Below are 24524 nucleotides of genomic sequence, written 5' to 3'. Positions count from 1 at the left end.
ATATATATATATATATATATATATATATATATATACATTTATTTGTATGACATCAGCTGGTGTTACTATACTTACTAATTATCTGCATTATCTGCATTAGGACTATTGGTTGATGGTTAGTTACCTAACCACTGACCCTAATAGCCTTCCACCATTTCACAAGTGGTGGTCACCTATTCAGTTAGTTATGAATGTCTCTCCACTTTACATCTCAAATGTAGTTCATGCTTGTCCTAGTCCCATGTTTCATCCTACCATTCTTTTTTTTTTTTTTTCTGGCTGAATGCACAGCTAGAATTCTGTAGCTGGTTCCAGCAGTGCACATACTGTGCTGCACAGCAGTTTCCCCTTCCTACTCCCAGCCCTTTTTCATGAGTACAGTAATTTTGGAGTCTGAATCGTATTTTTGCATTATAAATCAGCCAGAAAAGGCAGTATGAATTATTTAGCAGGGCTACAGGAAATTCTAGTGGGGCTAAAGCCCCCTAAAATAGGTCTGGTGACGCCACTGCTTGGCAAAAAAAAAAAAAAAAAAAAAAAGGCACTGAGTGATTTTCTTCTGCTGTCTTTCTGTGCTCAACAAACATTTCCTGTTTGAGTCTTTGCAAACATTTTCATGGCGTCATTCGAAAGGTGAGGAAAGTGGGAGGGGGCTCGACCTGAGGCCTTCTTCACTTGCTTAATGCTCGAGTGCCTGCTGATTATGAACTTTTTACTGAGGAGTGACAGACAGAAGATTTGGCTTCCTCACTGCATGGGATGGAGGGAGAAGAATGATGAGAGACTGTAGAATGAGGGAGAGTGTGTGTGTGTGTGTGTGTGTGTGACAGAGGGTGGCTGGCATGTACGCTATGGAGAGAGGGAGAGAGAGAAGAGAAAGAGAGAGATTAATGAGATATAAATCAAATCAGGTCACTTCTTGATAATGCCAGCAATCTTGCAACAGCTCCAAATATAAACCAGAATCCTTTATGGATTCCAGTGTGGGAGGGATACCCACCACATGCATCACAATCTTCCCCTCTTTTCTTCTCTCCAGGCTCACGGCATAAACATGCACAACATACCGTGACTAGTGCGATGCATAGATTAAATGACGGTTGTTATCATACAGTGCTATTTTTGCAGTGCACTCATTTTGCATACAGTATTTTGTCACAGTTAATCGTAAACAGTGTGTTAGGATTTCACCGGGGTGAAAACAGGACACATCATCCTCCCCTTGAGCCAGTGTCAGGGACTGCTTTGTGTCTGCTCAGACGGTTGTGTTAATATTTTGAAACTGAAAAGCAGCATGTCACTCAGTATGACTCAACTGCTTTGCTCCCACATTTGTAATTAAATATATTTTTATTAATTTATTGTTCTGTCTTCTAGATGACACATTTCCACTGCTTTCTCATCTAATTGGAAATATCACGATTATGCCTAAATGTCACTGATTGTTTGTCTTCACTAAGAGCTAAAATGTTGGGAAACATTACTTAAAGGCTAATGAGAGAGAATTATATCTCTATTTTATCTGTATTTAGAATTCTCCATCTCTTTTGTTTATTGGTCTTTCATTTATTTATTTATCTGCATGATAATAAGTTCATTTAAAGCCTGCAACACACTGACCAGCTGTACTAATAGGATTGGGTACCGTTCATAATTGAACCGATACGGTACCAGTATCTGGAATTTGGTACCGGTGCCAAACTGTACCTTATTTCTGTACTTTTTAAAGTCTAAACCTCTCAGTTTCAGCATTTTATTGAGATTTTTTTGTCACCATTGTTGCTGAGTCTGAGGTGCGAGTCATGCGCTCTCGCTCCGCCTCCACCTCAGGTACCGAAATTTGGCACCGATTCATTTTAAGTGAATTGGTACTCGGTAGTGCCGACGTGAATCTGTACCAAGTACAAAAAGTGCCGAGTTTCGGTACCCAACCCTATGTACTAAAGCAATTTATTTCAAATAACCTCCCGTGGCACTCTCCCAACAACATATCTAATGATTCCTTTAGGTGGATTTCAGTAATTAATACACAGCAGAAAGCAACAGGAATGGAGGACTAACACGAGCGCTCCCCGCAAAACGCATGTGTTAAGCTCTTTCCACATACACACAAACTATTAATAATTAACTAAATGTTTCATCTGCAGATAACCTCCTGATCTCATTCACATAGCACCAACCACCTACACACGTAAACACATCAGCAAACTTGCTTAGCAAGCTTAATATTATGTAGATGATTACTGAATATGCAGTAATTAGCCAGACGATTGCAGCAGTTATTTTGGTCAGCTCTGAGTGTGGTTGATTTGATACTGGCATTACACTACGTGCGAGTCACACTAGAGATGTGCTTGTCTTTCCCATGTCCCTCTGTTTTATGCTAGTATACACTACAGCAGTGGTTCCCAACTGGTCCAGCCACAGCATCAAGATTTCTCCTGAGCCATTGGTTCAAGGTCCACACAGTTAAATATATAGAGATACATTCAGCATCACATTTGCATTTGGCCATGTCGTCGAGCTAGTTTGCCATCTCTGTCAAGTGCCTGTCTGTTAGTCACTCACTCTACAGCAGGAAACAGCACCTCAAAATAAAAACTCTGTTCCGGAAATTCACCGTACTTCAAAATAAAGTGTGTTTTTTCCAAACTTGGCACATTTGCGAGTCACTTGAGTTCCATTCAGAATGGACCTGCAACCCACCAGCTGGGAACCACTGCACTATAGTATAGCTTATATTTAATATAGCTGCAAAAAATGACATATTCTTATAATGTTCTATTTCTGATATTCTGTAAATATTATGCTCAGGTCCCAACTGGTGTCAAACTTGAACAGCAACACACATATCTTAACCCACTAGGGACATTTATAATTATTGTTTCCTGCATGTGCAAGCAGTGTGTAACTTTGATTATCATCTGTCAGTTTGAAGACATGCTCTGTCCCCTCCAATTTTGCAATATGTAGTTAGTATCTGACTATTATAGTGTCTGACTTGCAGTGGAGTTTTACAGTTGAATCAATGAAAATACTTATGAGCTGAACAGTTTTAACAGTATGCAGTAGTAGGTAGGTACTTTCCCAGCACAAGAGGAACCATGAGTGACCTAAGTATACACTGACTGGGTGACCGCGGCCAATGCAGCACTAGCAACCACCATTTTTGTTAGCCCTGTGAGCAAAGGACAACATAAAACACAAACAACAGCTCATTTTGGGGAAAAAAAGGAAGAAGATGCGGATAAATCGACCGACATTGAAATCCATACTTTATCGAGCATATGTGTGAAGAAGGAAATACAACACAATTTTAACTCGTCAAAGTGAAAGAGAGGTCGCTATACCAACCACTGGCCAACTGACATGCTGCATTCCATTTACTTCAAAAGTTGGAGGTCTGAGCTGGAAAAGACGTCACATCTGTTTTGACCTTGTCCCAGTACAACAAGTCAGAAAATCAGCTGCTGTTAGCAATGCCAGTTTAAACCTAGTTAGCCATTGTTAGCAATGCCAGTTGATAACAATACAATACGCTGTATATTACATTTACTAACACTGTAGCAACATGTCCATAGAAAGAGGTTGGACAGTGCTGTGTTTACAACTGTTTTAATGATACAGAAACAAGACAGAGGTGCTAATAAACACTATATTACTACGTCGGTGAAGATTCTCAGTCATCCAGGTCATGGTAATCGTAAGTTCTAATATCGTAGGCAACTGGACTTGCTTGCGTTTCTTGAAGAAGTTTCGACTCTCATCCAAGAAGCTTCTTTAGTTCTAAATGACTGGTGGCCAGGTGGGTCAACGACCTTGACCCTAAGGACTCTGAAACTAAGAGCTCATGTGACCCCTACGACTCTGCAAGGGTTCCCACCCAAACAGGGTTTATAGCCTGCAACTTTGTACCAGTCATTTAGAACTGAAGAAGCTTCTTGGATGAGAGGTGAAACGTCTTCAAGAAACGCAAGCAAGTCCAGTTGCCTACGATATAGCACTTACAGTATATTACTACAGCTTTCACAACTGTTGATGCCTGGAGCAGCCATATTGGATATTGAGGTCAGGGTTGGCGAAGTTCCTCCGACTTTCCAAATCAAAAAATCCTACATTAGGGGGCACTCCAGTCGAATTATCCATCTGGAAACTCAGAAAATTCCAGCTTCCCAGTGCAAATGGAAAACAGCAACAGCAGCATAGGCGTTTCTAGACCATTTTTGGGGGTGCTGAAGCACCCCTAAATTGAATCCCAGCACCCCTAAAATTTGAGAGAATTTTTTTCTTTTTTTGTACTGTATGTCCCTTTTTAACAAGCTAGAAAAGNCTGACGTTTTTTCTAGCTAGGAAATGTTACAGGTGGTCAGTACCACTGTCCTCTGTTTGAATTGGAATGAGAGAAGCTAGCTGTTGTGTCATGTGCATGTGTTAATATCATACAGTTTATGGTTAATGTTAAAGCCAAGGTGCTACTGACTAGCTAACTGACTGGATGCCCATTAACATTATAACTCCTATTGTGCGTATTTATTATTATTATTTTGTAGATTTCAAGCACTTTTCTTTTTTGAAGTGTATTTTTATTTATGTATTTTTATTATATAATACAGACAAGAAGGAAAAAGGCAGAGACAAACATTGAAAAAGTCAATTACTGTTAATGTGTTAATGTTACATGTTGTGCATTGCATTTCAAATAAAACTCCAAAAAATAAGTCCAAGGTCCATTTTTGGTATTTTTGGTACTCACTATAGGGGGCTGGTTTACTCCAGAAACATACATACTGTTTATGTGTATGTTGAGGAGCTGCTGTATCAAAATGAGTTGTCTTCCCCCAGAAATTAGGGTTACGATATGTTTCTTTTATGATTCCAATCCATTCCTCTTTTGCTGTGGCTCAGCATTTAAATAACCTTTATCAGACTTGATGGTTTAGTCACAGACTTTCCCAAAAAGTGTTGTGCTTTTCTTTCACAAATGTGGGAATGAAATTGAGTTAAAATGTACAAAACAGTGAAATTTATCTTGGCTGGCCGGGCAGCTCTCTGGGTGCTCAGCACCCCTAAACCTCTGATCCTAGAATCGCCCCTGAACAGCAGCATGACATTAGCATTTCTATTGGCGGTCCAATGCAAACAGAATAAAAAGGTCTTACAGGTATGGTCTGAAAACACCTAGTAGTGTAACAGCTTACTGCAACATCAGTTTTTGCTACCACAACCTAATTTTAGCCTAATAGCTACAAGTGTCAGTATTTGTGTTACTGTAAAACTCAAATTGTTATTATTGTAGTCCATCACATAATTCCATCACATTCCATTCATCCTTGAAAGTTCAATATTCCATAATGTAGTATTTAAGGGGACACTAAAATCCCATAATGTGCAGTTGTGTATGAATTGTGCACAGCTGTACCCTTCTTCTTCTTCTTCTTCTTCTTCTTCTTCTTCTTCTTCTTCTTCTTCTTCTTCACAGCCTTAAATACAGATCAATGCGCTGATTCTGAGCCACCATGAAATAAAGTGTTCAGGATTGTCAAGAGAAACAAAAACTAAAGATGGTCGTACTGTAGCTCTTTTTCACTGTCTTTTGTTTTAACCAGCCAAGTGAAACAGACAAGCCGAGTACTTTGAATTGGTGCTAACTAGCCAAGTGAGACAAACTGACAGCTGCTCCCCTGCCCACAGCCTGACATGCTTCCACTCACAGCTTGTCTGTCTCATCCATAACAAGATGGTGAAATGAATTTGATTCATCTAACAAACACCGATTTAACCAGCCAATCCGAGCATGGAAATTTATTAGGAAGTTACTGTACAAATGAAGCAGCCCCCCATTTAGACGTCTACCCTTGTTGGGTGATTTCAATTACACCAGCACTAATCAACCATTTGCATATGTGTGTGCATTTCCTCCCGTTTCTCAATGAACTACTTGGTCCTCCAATAACATAAATCTAGTCCATACGCTTTATATATTTATGTGCACCTCCTGGTATTTGCTTCCTTTCAGTTTTCACTTTGAGTTTTGTGTGTCCATGGAGGAAGCAGAAAAGGTTTTTGCCAGCTCATTAACATCAGCATACAGTTCTAATTAGGAACATATACAATGAAAGGGGGGGGGGGAGAAAAAAGCCATTAGTAGAGGAAGACGCAAGCTCATCTAATGAGCCGCTGTAACGTCAGCTACAAGGAAAGGAAGCATTCTGTGTCAGCTAGTCTGCCTGTAAATGATTTTATATGAACTTGCATTCAGTAACAGCCTCCACAAAAAGATCAGGATGTGACAGCAGGACATGATTAAGATTCTTTTTGTCCATCTTGCCTCTATTTTTCTGTCTTTATTGCAGTAAAAGTATAAAAACAGGGATAAAACATGCCATAAAGGTCTCCAGTCAGAACTGAAGAAGGAATATTGCAGTTATGCGGCATGTGTTTTAACCACTCGGCCACCAGACGCCTCCAAGCAGGCTGACTTTTAATTATCACTGTACTCAGACAATGAGCTCGTTTTCTGCAGACTGCTGTGTTTATCCAACTGTTTATCGGACTGTGTTAATTTAAAAACCTTAAATGAACTTATTTGGTTCTCAAGGGTTGAAAACACAAATCCATAAATCATTGGGAGATGAAAGGGAATAGGGACTCATTTCGCCATTACTCAGTAACAAAAAAACATTGCGTGAGTCTCAACCTGAAAACATTTCCCCGATACTCTGTGCAACTGTCGGTAATACTGAGACCCATTATTAGCAGTGACAAGGGTCACATGCAATAGGGAGGGCAGACTTTGTTTGCTTTCCCTTGTGAATATTAATATAACCTGGATGGACCTTTATTTGTGTTTCTGCGTTTGTCATTTTCACCACAACAATAGGAAAACCTCTTTTGCACGCTTTGACAATAGAGACAGGAAGCTACAGTTGAAGGTTGCAGACAGCTGGGAAACTCAAATGTATTTTTTTGTTGAACCAAATCTAAGAAATGGGAACCATTAAATTAATTAAAGATCCCCTCGAGACATGTTTTAAGACATATAAAAACACTCTGCTCGGAATAATAATTTGAGTCTAATGTGTTTTACCCCCCCGCACATTACCTTTTTAGAAATTCTTAAAATCTACTCCTTCTCTCTAAAATGAAAAATCCAGAATCTATGAATACGTAAATAAGTGTAGAGTGTACAGTGTAGCTAATAGACACAATATTACCCCTTTTCAACAGTCATGCATTGCCTTGACTTGGCTTGGCTTGGCTTGGCTTGGCTTGGCTTGGCTTGGCTTGGTTTGGGCCGACAGCCCAGCATGGCAGGGATTTGCATTTCCATTACAACAGGGCTACCTTCTCGAAGGTGCGTCTTAAACTGATGATGGCTTGTCTTGATGACGTTTAAAAGCAGAGTGCTAATCCACGGCTAAAGTCCCCCGTTATTTTTGTTGCTTGTGTTTTTCCACAGCAGGGCAGGTAAAAGAATTTCACCTGTTGGAGGTGAGCTGTTTGCAGAGGTGAAGTAAGAGCCTGTTGTCTGCAGCTCCTCATCTAACATCTCACTGTGGCTGTTTCTGCTTTCTTCCTCCCTGCTCTATTACTACATTTGCCTGTATTGAAGAAAAGTTGCTAACAAAGTTCCACTGATTCAGTAATTACACATTTAATTTCCTATAAATTTTTATGTATAAACCTTTATTTTGACGCATCAAAATAAGAAAATGTTGAGTTTTCAAGCAGCAGCTTCACACAACTTCTAATACAGCTGATAGTGAACACGAAACAGTGAAATAAAGCAGATATCAAAAGTAAAAACAGGACGCAGGAGAGAAACCAAACTCCAAACCACAAAGATTCAGTGAGAAGCTGCACAAGTACTGAGAGCTGAACACACAGAGACTTTCAAAAACACCTTTCTCTCTGGTCTCCAGCAGAGAGAGGTGAGAAGTGTCTTGCAAACACGCTTGTTTTGGGGGGAGTAGCGGGGTCGTCGGGCGTTGGCTGCAGTCGGCGAGACATCAATACTACCTTCTTGAGGGCAGGTGGCCTGGCTTTTTGACCTACTCCTGATAACGTCCATCTTTGGTGCAGCTCGGCATGTTAGGCGCCTCTAAACTGACAATAGAGATGCAAATTGGCGCAGCATGGATTTACTCTGCGCAGCCAAGAATGACAATGGAAAAAGGGTTATGTCTCCTATGGAAAAGTATATGTGCAGTGGTGGTTACAAGTTTCCATTATACATTTGCACACTGGACCACAGCTGGCTTCAAACTTTAAAACAGGAAGTTCTTAGTTACTGGCTCTATAAGTTAAGGCTGTGAGTAACAACTATTTGTCATCGCATCAGTAAAGTCAGTTTCTCCAGTGCTTCCAAACATACAGTATCTCGCTGTTGACTATGACGCATCCTTCTCTATTTTTGAATGATGCTTTTGTTGGTGATGATGCTTTACGTATGAGTCAGTGTTCCCGTATCTCTGTCACCAGAGTGTGATGAGCTCTGTGTATCATTACTGCAGGGCATCACACTTGCTATTCAGGTGCAGGCCAGATCTACACGGATATGGAGCAATTGGCCACCTCCTGTGTCAGAGGATGAACCCCCTACCAACCCCCTCGAGCGACACATTTTCCTGATAAATGAGCCGCAGTAATTTCAATTGGCCTCTTCGGACAGAAGTGCCCCGACCAGGAGATCGTTTAGGTCCACTGGCCTTGAAAACACATGCAAATACACATGTGGGTCTGCATGAGCTGGTGCACAAACACACATGTATGGACATGCATGAGTTACATGCAAATGCAAATGTTCACATACATATAGTATAGGTTGAGTATCCACAGAAGTATCTATATACAGTAGTATAGCCAATGTTGAACTGTGGGCATTAGAAGCAACCATGATTATTATTATGAATTCTGATGATAGATTTCAAGCTTCTTTAGTCCGCCTTGCTCAATGTTTTCATTCCCCTTCTTCCTGAAGAAAAAAAGATTTGTACCAGCTGCACCGATTTTCAACAGAATGTGTGCATCTATGTGAGAACGTGTGTGGTGTATCCTTTCAGCATGTGAAAATCTTTACAAGCTGCGTACGTGACACTCTTCTTGTTTCACAGTGAGCAGCGTGTTGGCGGTGGGGGCTCGCGGGTGACAAGAGGTATTGATAAAATCATTCTTCACCCCCCGTGAACATTTCAGAGAGGCTGTAGGCAGAAAATGGCCGCTAACTACTCTTCAAGGATGTGGGGTAGAATGAAGTGAGTCTACTGCTGTCGCTCCGGTGTCCCGTTGAGGTCAGGGTTAGCATGCATCACTTGGAGTGTGACCGAGTCGCTTAGAGGTCATTCTGAGGCTGCGAACCCCGGACATCCAGGCAGCTCTGTGTCCCCGTGATTGAGTTTGAGGCTTGAGAGGACATGTGAGATAAGCTGGTATCTCCCTCTCAGCACACGGATGATATCTACAAACCTGAGGCCAAACCGGAGGCTCAGGAAAATATAATAAAATTAAGAGTCTGTTGTTGAATGTGTGAATTAATTCACCGGGATTCGAGTTTAGGTCTCATACACTGGACAAACACGACACATCTCTTCTCCTTCTCTGAACATATGACTGTTTTTAACATCTGCTCTCTGGTGACATGTTCAAGGACAAGTGCCTGTAATGTCTCCTTGATTGATGTGTCAGCCAGTAACATCAGTTGGACTGAAGGTCGGCAGCCAGGAGAAGGTTAGCTAATTGACAGTATGAAAAAGCAATGAGTGTGACAACAATAACAATTGTTATATTGGGAACAATGAGAGTGGGGGGACCTCTGGTGGCTCGGAAACACGTCATTACAACAAAAATTCCCTGCAGCAAATAGATCCCATACCTTCACTTACCTGAATATGGATGCTTGAGGGGGGGAATTATTATTTAATTATTATTAAATGATTTAAGGAAGATAAGCAATACATAGAATTGTGATTGTCAGCTTTGTGTTGTGTGTGTGTGTCACTAAAATGCCAATGAATAGACTGTGTACATAATCAGGGTTTAGGACGTTTTACTCAGTACAGTAATATTTTGTCATTTTGGAAGATAGTGAGACTGTGAAATATCTGGAGCCCTTTTTTCCCTTATTGATTAGATACACCCAAGAAAGATTAGACCTAATATAAAATGCTTTTTGACACCTTGCATCTCCTGGGCTCTGAATGTTGGGTCTAATTTTTGTTCTGCAGGATGACACTGCCATTGTAGTGTTTATAACCAACATTTTAAAATAGAACTTGGACTGAATAATAGGATAAGAGAGGAAAAACAAGTCTATTGAATATTTAATAACCTCTGCCTGCCACCTATACTGGCATTAAATAACTTCACTTAATATTTTTATATATTCGCCACAAAAAGTTCTGATAGTACTACAGTATATTAATGAAAAGACAATTAAATAGACAAGTGTCCACACTGTACCAGGACCTATTTTTTAACCCTCTCCCTTTACAACAATATGCTTCATATTCACACACAGGCACACGAGAGATGCTCGCAACCAAATTTCAAAGGCTAATACGCAGAATGCACGTAAAAGAGAGGGGAGAGTGATGCTTATTTTACTTGATAACATTTTAACTTTATGCAGCTGCAAAGACTCACAGGATATTACATTACAAAGAGATTGTTTTCTAATTGAATGATGCCAAGATTAAAAAAGAGAAACAGTGACGCTAAGACCCAGAAAACACAGAGAGACTCTGTGGGGAGCCATATTGTAAAGTAAGACTTGGGATAGAGAAAGTAGGACTAATTATAATGTTTTTCAGTCTGTAACACATCATCATGTATGAATACACAACTGGGGACATGTGTGGCCTGGTGTTTTTTCCTGAAACTTGTTGCCAAAGGAGGAACATTTAAGAGGAAATAAAAAAAAGAAAAAAACACTTGAATTGATTCCATTGCACCAATTCAATATCATTTCCATGAAGAAATGCAATCTCCTGCCCCACTGGGACGGATATAAAGGGTGGATAAAATAAGAGAAACACCACATGAAAAGGAGCTTTGAAGTAAGTGAATCACAAAAGCAACTATTCATGCGAGTCATATCAAATAAGATGAATGCCGTTTAGTTTTTAAAGAGGCCTGACAATCATCACTTTCATATGTGAGTTTCCAAAGCAACACGACTAAACTAACAGGCTATCAAAGAGTCCAGATTGTCACTGCCTGATTTGCTTCTGCATCAGACGTGTGAAAAAACTCCAGAATATTTACCGTGGCTGGGGAAAATAGACGCAAAAAATTAAGACAACATATGGCCGACACAGACAAACAGCATCATCAGCCTAGAGGAACAGTGGTTGCGAGTAAAAGCTCCCTGACACTGCGACAGTAGTTCACACCAAAAGTGGAGCAGACAGTGTTGTGGAAGTTACATGCATGAGTTGCAGCAGGGCTGTTCACACCAGAGGCGTATTTCTGTGTGCAGTCCAAAAGCACCTCTTTGAGAAAAAGAGAAAAAAAAGGCTTGACACAAAGGTGAAATGTCTGGTGAAAATAGACTTTTTACAGTGTGAGCAGAGGTACCAGCGTAGAAACACTGCTGAGAGTCATAAAGTTCTTATTTTTCAACTTCAGTAACTTTATGTCGTACTTTTCTTTCCATTTTCTCCACAGACTTACTCACGCGTCAAAGCAGCCACGTGTCATTTCTCATTCAGCGCCGTGCTGTGATTGGGTAAAGACTTTGAATCTCTCCCTGTCATTGTCTGTCAATCAATGTGATTTCTGAACACTGAAATACGTCAGTGACCAAGCTAATATTTATTTGGCATTTCAAATTTCACGGGCAGAAATAGGAGCAATCAATTTCGTGTTTTGAAAGAACGCAGTCACCAGAAGAAAACGTTGGCACTGTATGTTTCTGCAAGCCATAAATACATCACATTTGCACATTTGATACAAATCATATCAACGTTTTTGAAATGACATAATATATGAGCTGAGGTGGAGGGGATGAGAGATGGCGTGTCACCTAGGCGAGACATCTGTCAGGCTGCAGACTACTGCAGGGCAGTGTTCGACACCAACAAACAACAAAAGCGGTTGTGTTTGAGTGAGTCATCGTTGTGTTTCCATGAGCTTTTTAGGCTTCAAACCTGTTTTTTTTTTGTACAACATACAAGGTGAGGGTCAGGTTACAGGTAAGTGCAAACTGAAAAACAGCCAAACACGTTTAGCTGTGGTCTGGAACATTCAGCCACACTCTCATTGCAGTGCATTCTGTTTGCATTAAAGGGTTACTGTGGTCGTTTTCAACTTGGAGCCTATTTTCACATTTTTGTGTTTAACTAAGTGACTGATGAAGACAACAATTCTTTTGTGTGTGAAAGTGATCCAGTATGAGCAAACAGCCAACAGTGGCAAAACGGGCAGCATTATAACCACTGGGGGCATTTGTGCATCATGAGTTTATGTCCACTTGTTTTTGCTTTTGACAGGCTTAGATTATCATATCTGTCCGACAATTTATGAAAAGGATTCCTTTTTTCCGTTGGCAGCGATAGTGCCATGGAAAACTGTTGTGTTTTAACCAAGATTGCTGCTTTTCCTGCCAGGATTCTGCCCCTCAAATGGGGTATTTTAAGCCAAAACATGATATTTTCCTAGCCTTAACCAGGTGTTTTTTGTGCCCAAACCAAAAGATGTTCAATGTCAACATTTTTTCTCTGACTGAGACAAGGGTAATGGATAAGGGAACAGAAGGGGTTAAGGAAATCCTGTATCTAGACTTATTTTTTCCTTTTCCCCCCTGTCTGTGAACTTATCATTTCAAAACTCTTTCCTGTAACATGAAATGAGCGCTGACACTATAACATCTTTGGCTCAATAAAAATACTTGGGAAACATTTTTTTCTGGTGATATGGTAGTTTGAAATCATATTTCTGTGCAGACCACTGCACTCAGCATCACCAAAACTACAGCTGGAGGTTTATGGCATGACTCTGCACCGGCATGCATCTGCTACATATTGTAACTGAACAGAAATGTATTGCTTAAGAAACACAAAGCTATTGCCCCACTTCATAATCAACACAACTGTGACAGGGACTTAACACATAATGTCCCTATACACTATATACCTATAGTATTTGTCAGTATTCTAGCCCTGGTTAAAAACTGTTCCTGTCCAGCAGCCTTGCCTCTCTGAACAAGCTTGTATCCAAGGCTAGTGAACAAAGACACATAAAGAGCAATAAAAAAATTCTATAATAGCCCGATAGTTGTTGTTCCCTCAGCTAAATGGGTTTACATTCCAAGGGTGCCCACAATATACACACAATACCATTTCCACCTGTTAGTCATGATTGTGGATGTGTAATGGTATGGTTAGCCATCTTGTGGGAGTCATTATGTTCAATAACTGCTCTGCATGATCGTAAAACAGCCAAAGAAAGTGAGGCTATTTTAAAGGACCCAGTGCACTCTATGGCCCAAATACTGTTCCCTCATAATGTCCGCATTGTCCATAATGATTATTACCCAAGACGACCTGATAAACACTAAGCAGATTTACAAATTAGTCAGTGTGTATGGATTGAACAGAAATGTTCAGTGATATAGACTTGCAGGGTGTTCCTGAGAGAACAAGAGGCGTTCCTCCTTTACATCCCAGGTCGCAGTCCCAACTCATCAAATACTGACCCTTGGTCAGAGACCCTTGGTGTCAGATACCAATGCACAAGGCACCCTTTAGCGGCGGTGTGAGACGCAGAAGGCTGCAACATTTTTTGATGCTCTGAGCAAGTGGTGTAGTACTAAGAGCAAGAAAATCCACACAGAGTGGGAGAGTTAAACAAACTGAACTTTCCTCTACCATGTGAAACCAGCATCAATCACGTTATTTGACAACGAATAGTGATAGTATAGACATGTGTCACGTGCCGTTACAGTACGTTAATAACAAGTGTTCTTAAAAGGCAAAACATATTTTTTCCTCAACCAGACCATGGACTTATGTTGCCTAAACCTAAGGTAGTAAAACTAAATTATCTTTTTTTTACCCACATTCAAAGTTTATTTTAGTGGGAACTGCACATTTCCTGTCACAATGGAAGTTTAATTTGAAAAGACGGCAGAGGAGATACCCGCACACCGATGCAACTGGGCTAGACGGCCACAAAAAGGTCCACAGGCTGAGATCAATGCAAAAAAATTGTCAAGTTATTTAGGACATCCGTGCACAAAAAGAAAGGTGCTTGAAGTGCAAAAAAAATATATATTAAAAGGTGAATAAAAACAGCAGCAAAAGTGTCAGTTCTTGACTATCTCCAGTGCTTCCTTTGGACATATTTGTGGCTGTCCAGCCCAGTTGCATTGGTGTGCGGGTATCTCCTCTGCCGTCCTTTCTTGTTTTGTGCTAATGTACCCATGTTAAACTTTTTTGTTGCCCTAAGTAGGCGCAGTCTCACAGCTGCCTTCAGACTTTGCACTTTATTTTGAAAAGACATAATACATGGAATGAGCACAGATTGACACGCCATTCATGAGTGTCCAAAACTGATGCTGGTCAAATTCCAACCCCCTGAACAAGGGTCACTATTTGTCGGGAGTAAGAATGTGCCCGATCATTAACAACACCCTTGAACTTCTGTGATAAATAGTTTGTATCAAGGGCTCACACTGTAAGATGACACTGCTATTTTGTCCGATCTCTGAATGTCATTGAACAAACATATGACCATTTAAAAGGCACATAACTTAACTTATCAGTATTCAGAGGCTCAGGGATGAAATAGCCAAAATAGACTTGTGGAAAAAAGCACATAGTAGATTCATTCAGCCATTCATTTACTTTCCCCACTAAATCCTTTCCATGATCACGGGGGGCTGGAAGCTAATCCCAGCATCCACGGAGCAGGAGACGGAGAAACAGGCTGGTGATTTATGGTTTCCAATCCACCAGAATTAGACACCTTTGGATTGTGCTGTGTTCCCCACACTTTAAGAAGTGTAGTTTGCCGAGGTAATAAGAATGATTTATTTTGGCCAAAAAGGTCTATTCTCAGGGTGAGTGGAAAAAAAAGTCTCTCTCTGCAGCTCTTTTTAAAATGGCTGAGTATTATTTGATCAAAGGTATGAAATACAGTATACTTTCTGTCCTTTCTTTCTGACATGACAATCACTCAACGTCTTTTTTTGTCTCTTAAAGCATTAGATGGACTCGCAACAGGTGATCCAGGTTAAGCTTCTGGTCCTTTCTAATTCAGTTCTTACCTGCCAATCAATCACAGTTCCAAGGGGTTCTGGTCATCCTCATGTTAACTTCCAATCCACCGTAAAGCTGTCCCTGAAAATACAAGATGCACACAGCTATAAGAATACTTTAAAAACATATAACACATTTACAGTTACACCGTTTCTGGCTACTCCGTTTCATGGGCTCCATGGAATACAGCCCATGAATAATGCACTGTTTTGGGAAGATTATGATGTATCGACTCAACTACCAAAAATGCTTTTTTTTTTTTTTTTTTTAAACCCCCAGGATAGAGTACATCTAATTCAAAATTCTCTTTACTGTTTCTAAATAATCATTGAGTCATCTTGTTAGTTTTCCTTTCAACCACTTCCTCAGCACTCTCTGCTGATGCTGATATTTTAGTGCCTTTCAGAGCCTCTATCTAACAAGAGGAGCTGTACAGTATGCTACTGTAAGTCGGAAGAGCTCATTCCCCAGGGACAAGGGGACAGTCGAAGCCATAACTCCTCACAAACACACACGTGTAGCCTGCACACGCAGAGGCACGTACACACAACACAAGAGGACAGACCCTGCTGAATAAATTATGGGGGACAAAAGCAAACGGAGATAAAGCTCTCCATCTCGTCCGCCATCCATTAGTGCAGTGCAGGAACTGTGAGTGCAAATAAGCGCCTGTTTGATCCACTGGAACATTATTGTGTGGGCCTATCATGACCCCAACCTTTGTTTTAAGATAAGGGGTTTGCCGTCTCTGCTGCCTTGTTTATGCAGCACTGCCAGAAAGGGCTGTTTTCATACCACAGTTGCATTACGCCCAGATGATCAGCAGCTGATAAGAGACGGCAAACGTATCTCAACCTATCTAATGTACTTCTTATGACAAAACAGGGTGGGCTACTATTCGAAATAATATACTTTAAAGAAGCTGTATACAACCTTCAGACTTTATCTGCAATTCAGAGCCTGGGTGGGGATTGTCTGCACGTGGGTCTCAACATGGAGGTGGCTGAGTTGGCAACTAGCAGCTTACAGTGCTTACGGCAACAGCTCTGACAGAGCTAACGCTGCTATGTTTCTCTGACTGACAACCCTGTCCCCATTATCTGTGGTAACTTTTGTAACTGCTGTATGAGTGGATACAAACTAGGGCTGTCAACGAATATTCTAAATTTGAATTTAAATTCGAATTTGAAAAAAAAATGAACCTTCGAATGTGAAAATTGATATTCGATTGTGGAGAAAAAAAAAAAAAAACACCACCGCAGCTGTCCTCTTTGCAAGTGGGTGATGGCCTGGGCCGCTGCACTGAACGCACTGCATAACGCCAGGGCCACACTGCCCATGGAAGTGCTGCGAAGCGCAGCGCACAGAAATTCTCGCGCAAGCCGAAGCACTTCCGTTCACATCAGACGCACATTTCTCCACGCTGGTCGACAAGCGGTTCTGCTTCCAGCTGTTGTCTCTGTCACCCGGCTTGACACATTCGCTCGCGGCTCGCGCAGAAAATAGACCAGACGCTGAAACGATCGCTGCAGGGCGCAAGCCGGCCACGGATCTGCGCGGCACGGCGCAGCCGGTGTGGATGACACAATCGGTTAACATGGGCGCCGAAAGGAAACTGGCTTCGCTTCTCGGCGCTTCGAGGCTATTCGCAGCGCTTCCGCGGGCAGTGTGGCCTGACGGGTCAGAGAGGGGGTCCGAGCGAGAGGTCCGCGGTCGTTTATAACATAATGTTATAGATAATTGTTTTATGTGTTTTAATGTGTAGGTATGTAAATGTTTTCAAAGACGTTTATGTTGAAATAAAAATACCTACAAGTAGTTATGTTTCCTTGTATTAATACATATACAAGTATGTTTCCTTGTATTAGTTTGCCCTCTTGTGGACATGATGCGGAAAAAAAAAAAATTCGAATGGTTCTAACCTATGAGTTATTTTTAGAAGGAATATTCGAACGTCATTTTTGAGCAATTTTGACAGCCCTAATACAAACACAGGGCCTCATGCACTAACATGCACATGCGTTCGGATCATCCACCACAACAAATAACAGAGAAGCTCGGATTAAAACACACAGAGGAAGTGTGACTCCATTCTCTTTTTAGGACACCATTTCGGCAGTATGTCCTTACACAGCAAATAGCTGTTTGCTGCTTTATTAATGCTCTGAGTGTTGTATACAGAACCTCTAAATTAGGAACAATTAGCCGGTTGGAGTGGAATGGAACAGTTTTGGGGGCGGCTGTGGTCATCCACTCATCAGAAGATCAGTGCTTCAATCCCAAGCTCCCCCTGTCCGCACGTTGAAGCGTCCTTGGGCAACATACTGAACCCCAAATTGCTCCTGATGGCTGTTCCATTGGTGAGAGCGTGTGAATGCTCACTGAGTAGCAGGTGGCACCTTGTGTGTTAGCCTCAGCCACCAGTGTGTGAATGTGTCTGTGGATGGGTGAATGTGACGTGAGGTGTAAAAGCGCTTTGAGTGGTCGGAAGACTAGAAAAGGCGATACACAAGTGCAGAACCATTTTGCAGAGGCTGTATTGTTCGTCCATTAACTGGACCAAGAATTGACAATTCAAGTGCTATTATTATGCAAGGCCTGCCTGACTAAAACCAAACATGTATTTGTCTATATCTCAGTATTCTCCAATATCCTCAGCCTGTGTATGTCAGCGAGCCTGGGCCACATCTGGTCCTTTTGAGGATAAAAATGGGTTATAAATATATTCCAGTTTTAAATATTGTCCTAAAACAGCTGTCGTTTTCAATAATATTAAAGTAAATAGTGCATTTTGAGGACTATATGGGCACAGGTTTTGTGCTCTAGTGAGTATTTAAGGCAGCAGGACAGTGAAGTAAAATGAAGCAAAGATTTTGTTTATCTGAACAAGAGAACATGTCACTCGCTGTGACTGTGTGGCCATGTTTGTAGTTTTTAGACAATAGGGGTTTATGGCAAAGGGGAAAAAGCTTAATTAGGCTGTGGTTCCTCAGACAATACTTGTTAGCTGGATCGGTTCATTACTGTTTTTTGGCTTTTCATGAGCTTTGTTGACATCGAGGAAAATATAGACTAACACCTGATTTATCCATCCGCTAATCAGCTTTAAGTAGTATATGGTATACATACATTGAAATGTAAAACAATACAGTGACTAATAAATAAGACAAATTTGTTCACAACCTGTACAGGTAATATATTTACAAGAATACCTGGTGATGTAATTGACACAGCCGGTACACATTGTAAAAGGACATGAAGTGCAGCACAGTAAGTTAAGGATGAACTACCCAATTCTCTCTGGCTGAAACTTCACTAAGAATGACAAATTATGCCCACAGATAGCGATGATGGATATGGGCTTTGCCGTTGTAATCATTATCATTGTTGTTATTATCAACAACATCAATATTGCACCCCGCACACACACACACACAAAACACCCCCTGGCTTTCCTCCTTCTTTGACAAAACACTGCATCATTGCATTTTTCAGCGCTTGTCTCCAGCCAGTGTTTCAGAATGTGTCTAAAAGATGTATGTTCTTTCTAATTAAGAGGAAAAAACCATACTAAACCTTACACATGCAGACAGTCCGCTCTGTCAGAGACAGCTGCTGCTTCAATGCTGGTTGGGTCTTTGTAGGATAAGATATGAAACAAAGTGTGATTTGATTCTTTATACTCTTTCTACATATGCAGTGGTTTGTCATTTAAGTACAGCGTAAACCACCAGCATTACAATTTATCATAGAAGATATTAGATTTAAATATCAATTGTTTTTTAAAAAATATCCCCAATGTCCACTGCTGTTGTTTAATTACAAAACCATTTTCATTGATGTGCTGCACCGCACACCTGGATGGCAGTTTGCTCCTGTGCAGGTGTACCATTTACACAGGATAAAGGAGAAAATTGAGCAATCTAAAACTGTTGTCATTGCACATACAATCCAATTGCATCAGTTCAACCAACATATGACTTTTATGTCATTGCCACTGGCACCAATTTTGGAAGTTACACCCAATGCAGACAGACTGTCTGCATTGGCAGATTGGTCCTCTGTGTGGGGCAGATCACGGTGGACTCATTGCCTCTTAAAACTCTGACTCACAAACAACGTCACAATGTGGTTAAAAATAAATCGAAAAGAAAATCATAACACCTACGTTGCAGCAATTACACCCCCCGAAACATTTTATTGGTACTCTATGTTTTGGCATGAACACCAGGAGCACCATTTATTATCTCTTCACATCTTCAACATCAGTCAGTCCAAAAAATACTTCAAGTCGTGTATCTTTAGGAGTCTGCAGGACATCAAAGATCCGCTCAGCCATTTTTTTCTTCTCTCTTTATCTCCCATGAACTCACAGAGATAAAGTCCCTCTCTGGAAGAGTAGTAGTCCAACAAATCAAGACTAATGTCAGTGCCTTCTGCTCCAGATAGCAGCATATTTTGACCCACAGGTCACACTACATCACCCACTGGAAATGACCAGAAATGCATGTCAGGCTGAATCAATTGGCTGCACAGCCACTCGTTCAATTAAGATCTTGGGTGGGGGTGGTCAGTGTGGTTTGCAGTGTGGTAAGTACAGGCTCCCAAAGGAGCAGTAAGTGCTGAAATCAGCTCAGCTGTGCCTGCCATTTGTCATTATCTAATGGTAAATCCATCTGTGTCTGGTGGAGGGCCCTTGCCAGGCCAGATTGCTAAGTGGCCAGACAGTAAGGAAAAAAGAAGGATAGCTAGATAGTGAGAATATTAATTATGTTAAAATATACACTCTTGTTGCTAAATGACTACAGAATGGCTCTATTCCAACTAATTGTGCTGGTAAATGGAGAGAGAGATCATATCAAGAAGTTTAAAAGGAGCCATGAAATCTTTAAGGTTTGCTTTGACGTGATGCAAATGCACACAGAGATTCCAAGCTATATTCTCTATTAAAAAAAGAAAAAAAAAGTCTAAGGAAGACGATGGTGACGAGATAAAATAAATTAACGGACTTTAAAGCAGGCATTAAGATGGAATACAATTATCTGGAACAAAGAATGCAATTTTGTAATTCTCTCAATTACATGATCTGTGACTTAATTAAATTAGAATGCAGCTAAATCAGTACTTTAATATGATTTTAATTAATACACGTCTCAGCTACACCATTTGTAAGTAGACAATATGAGAGCTTACAGGCTTTTCAAGCATATTCTGTTTATCTGTGAGTGTGTGTGTGAGTGTGTGAGTTTGTACAGGAATACTTGTGTCTGCACTGTATCATGAATGTCAATAATCAGCGCCACCGACAACCAGACTTTCTTGAAATACAGACAAATATGCTGTCATAATGTGTTGTTTAGCCAAAGTGATTCAGAAGCAGAGGACATCGTTGCCGTATTTTCTTTGTTGTCATCGGCAAACTGGTGAGAGACGAGGTCTGTTTATTTTAATAGGATGACTTCATGTACTTCTTTCCAGGATGACACAAAACATGGCCGTAAACACGTCCGGTGGAAGTGAAATGGCTGTAGGCCTGAAGGATAACAGCAAAACATGATACAGCGCAGGCTGCCGCATATAGCGTCGTGTCTATCGTATCATCATTGCTATACGCTTGTTGTCAACACGTTTGTTTTAAAGAAATGCTTTTACCAATCCTGGTTAGCGCTGCAGCTTAAAAAATGCTGCACCAAAGGGATGCCGCAGAGAACGTTGTTGCAGAGTGGAATTAGTGCAATCAGGGGAGATATGGAATTAATATGTCTGATTAAGCGCCTGACTGAATTAGCATTTGGAGTCCAAAGAGAGTTCAGGCAGAAGGGGAGGGATGAGATATGTTCTGCACAGAGGAAGTAAAGGCTGACAGACTGGGCTAGGAATGAAACAGAGTCACAAAGGCAAGGAGGGGAGGAGAGAAGGTACAATGACTGTGATATGAAGCATTTAAGTGTGCATAGAAGATTCCCTTCGCTTTCCATTTCACTCAGACCAGTCTTGTCTCTTTGATTAATTACTTTTGACAAGGAAATGTTTCCTTCTCCTCATCTGTCTGGGAAATGGATCCATAGTCACCCTCCTGTCTTAGGTTTTCACCAGCATACACACCAGCTGTCAGTTGTTCATGATGGGGAAGGTAATTGGTTTGGCCCCCATCAAAAATGTTTGAGTCTTCCAAGACATTGTGATCTGTTTTCGCGACGACCCTGTCATTAGGGATGAGAGAACTACACGAAGACGCTTATATAGAGAAGAAGACGTTAAGGATGACACCATACAGGGAAATATTCAGAGGGAGGCAAATAGGGACATAATACTAACACTCAAAAGGTAGAGGGAAAACTCAGGCAAAAGGTAGTTTGAGGAGAAGCAAGGAAGATGAAAGACACAGACTGCATGGTTAGCCCCAGAGAGAGAGGGGAGTAAATTACCAATATGAAATCTCTCCCTCGAAATGTCTGACTCTCATATGAAAGGCTGGCAAAAGCCTCTGAAGAAAAATGCATGAGAACGGATGCCATGCTACCACGGGGTGATACAGGAGGCATAACACACTAAGCCAATAAGCATATGTAATGCAAATCAATGCCAAAGCAACCTGGGATTGTACAACAGGAAGCTTAAGACTAAAATCGACTCTTCTTACACTTCTAGTTAATTAATAAATGTGAGAGGAAAAGACGTGATCACTCTAAAAAAAACTGCGAATAAGAGAAATGTAGTAAAGTAAGAGAAGAGTGCAATGAATAAGTGGTAAGGTAAGGCTGAGAAATGAAACCTTGGAGCAGGAGAAAAGGAGAATACAAATCAAGACGAAAAGGCAGAGCGGTACATCGAAATCTTTTGGGCGAATGAGTGTGATATGTGAGCAAGGAAGGTGAGAGACGCACAAGGGGAAAAGAAAAGGAGTGAGGAGCGCAGTAGAATATTTTATTTTTATTATCATTAATTTCATTTCCTGGTGTGATGGACATCACGGCGAGTCATGGGGTGTGTCTGTCTCTCGGAAGAGATGACAGCAGTAGCTGAAGTGGCTTAGCATGCTGCACCATGAAGGGAACATGGCAAACTGACAAATCAGAGAGATATTCTTTAATTCTCCCCTTCTGTTCTTTCTTCAGATTTTACTCATTTGGATTTTCCAGCAGGAATTAAATAGCAGGCTTCAGTTGGTGTCCCATTTGATGCAGGAACTGACTTCTTGGTACAGTCACATTAAGCTGTTTTATGATGAAATGCCTGTGTCTAACTATGCTATAAAAACCAACTCTGAAAATCTGGATCATTAAGTGTTTAGGCAGTAAGAGCGTGCAGACTAAACTGCATAAAATATTTAATAGTTTGTTGTGTCAGCACTTACATGGTTACTTCAGTTTCATTTTTTCTTTTTGTTCTGTTATTGACAGTGCCTACAGATGGTATGTTGGTTGGTCGCTCAGGACCGATATCTTAATAACCACTGGCTATATTGCTGTGACATTTACTAGGGATATGATACCCAGGGTATGGTTTAGTTGAGTTTGGTGATTCCCTCCTCACCTCTTGAGTAGCACTACTGTGACGTCAAACTTATCTATGGATATTCATAGTGCACAGAGGATGAATCCTTAATTTCTTAGAGACCCTTTGACCCTTCCTCTAGCATTAAGATCAGGTTAAAGTGTCTGGCTGATCATAACAAATGCCAAATGTTATATACATACTGTATATATACTGCCGTGAAATTTACTAAGCGCATATATATACACCAGTGGATGAACCTGCTCCATTTTAGACACCTAAGATGCTTTTACACCTGTCCTGTTTGGTTCAGTTCAATCCAACTCAAGTTCTTTACCCCACTAAACCAAAACAACCAGACCGAGACCTTCTCCAAGAGGTGGTCTGGTGCAATTCGTTAGTGGTGAGAACGTGTTCCGACCTTGACCTTGGGTTAAACAAGCATGAGCATGTTTCAGTCCTGGAGGATTATTAATGAGCGCCTCCTCCTGTACTGCCTTAAGATGCATATTCGGCCATCCAATGCATCAAAACATTGTTTTCTAGTTGGAGCTGCGCCTCGTTTTCAAACTGTATGGTTTGCCTAAAATGAACAATGCAAGCAATATAGTCCACGATGACCAGTGCTAAAATCAACCCGCGTAGTTGTTCCTCCATTGTGACATTAGAAAGTGTCAGGTGTATCTTGCAAGTGTACTTTTCCGTAACGTTTTATTTACTTCCTGGATTTTTCCCACGTAGAAAATCTGACCAGTCAAGAGCAGCTTTCTCACGCAAAGCATTATATCTGGTCGACTTATAAATGCTGCTGTAAGAGCATGAACCAACTCTTGGCAATTATGCAACTTTGTAACAAAATTAGTCCCTGATTCGGACCAAAGCAAGACAACTCTAGGTCTGAAAGCACCCTTAATAAATTTTTATCTGGTCCTACAATACAATTATAACCTGGAAATCCAGATACCCCGCCCCTAGCAAATTCTAATTTGTGCTGCACGGGGATCTGGCCCCAACGAGCAGAGCCCGCTGAACAAATCAGATTAGTCTATCTGACAGAGGCGGGCTCTGGGCGGGTGTAACATGATGAGGATAGCGCTGCGCCATAGGAGTCGAAAAGTAAACAGCCAAGATGGCAGCTGCCGAAGGACCGCGTCCATTCAATTTAGCTTTGGAAGAAATGCTAAGTCAACTATACTTATCTTTTTCCTTGAGAGAGGAACAGAAGACTGCTTGAGAAGCCTTCGCTTCAGGAAGAACGTTTTTGCTGGTTTGCCGACGGGATACGGCAAGAGCATAATATATCAGTTAGCCCCACTGTTCGGCAAACCAATGGGGCTAACTGCGATGAATACGTCACCTTGTTTTTTGCTGTGATTGGCCATCGTGCTATCCAATTGCGTGCGGCGGCATTTGAAATGCCTCAGTTAGTGCTGCCCCTTGGGTAGGAAGGGTGTATCGGTGAGGGCCAGACTCAAAATCTTTCTAGATTTGAGTCTGGATTTCCAGGCTAATACAATTAAGTTTTTAACTTTGAATGTAACACATTAAAAAAACTAATTGATTATTCTAATCTAATCTGCCTCGGAATATTTTGTTCCCAAGAGCATGAATCATGTTCCCAGGTCTCTTTTGTATCCCGATCTCACTGCTTCCTGAATAGACAAAGTTTAATTATATACAATGAAGGATTTTTCTGAGAAAACAATGTATAGACTCAGAAGTAATCCCTCTCAGTCATCCCTTATGACCCACTAGATGTGTGGTGGTGTA

General features: G+C 41.0%; 1 protein-coding gene across 2 annotated transcripts in view; it reads right to left on the bottom strand.

Annotated features, from left to right (window-relative positions):
• lrrc4ca (leucine rich repeat containing 4C, genome duplicate a) overlaps nucleotides 1–24524 on the bottom strand; it is a 236875-nt gene that overhangs the window by 13392 nt on the left and 198959 nt on the right. For both annotated transcript variants that reach the window (XM_050073759.1, XM_050073758.1), the window contains one exon: nucleotides 15266–15338. The gene's annotated coding sequence lies outside the window, so the exon portion shown is untranslated. The remainder of the gene's footprint in view (nucleotides 1–15265; nucleotides 15339–24524) is intronic.

Source organism: Epinephelus moara, chromosome 20, assembly GCF_006386435.1.
Source record: "Epinephelus moara isolate mb chromosome 20, YSFRI_EMoa_1.0, whole genome shotgun sequence".
NCBI lineage: Eukaryota > Metazoa > Chordata > Actinopteri > Perciformes > Serranidae > Epinephelus > Epinephelus moara.
This window is presented reverse-complemented; position numbering and strand designations above follow the sequence as displayed.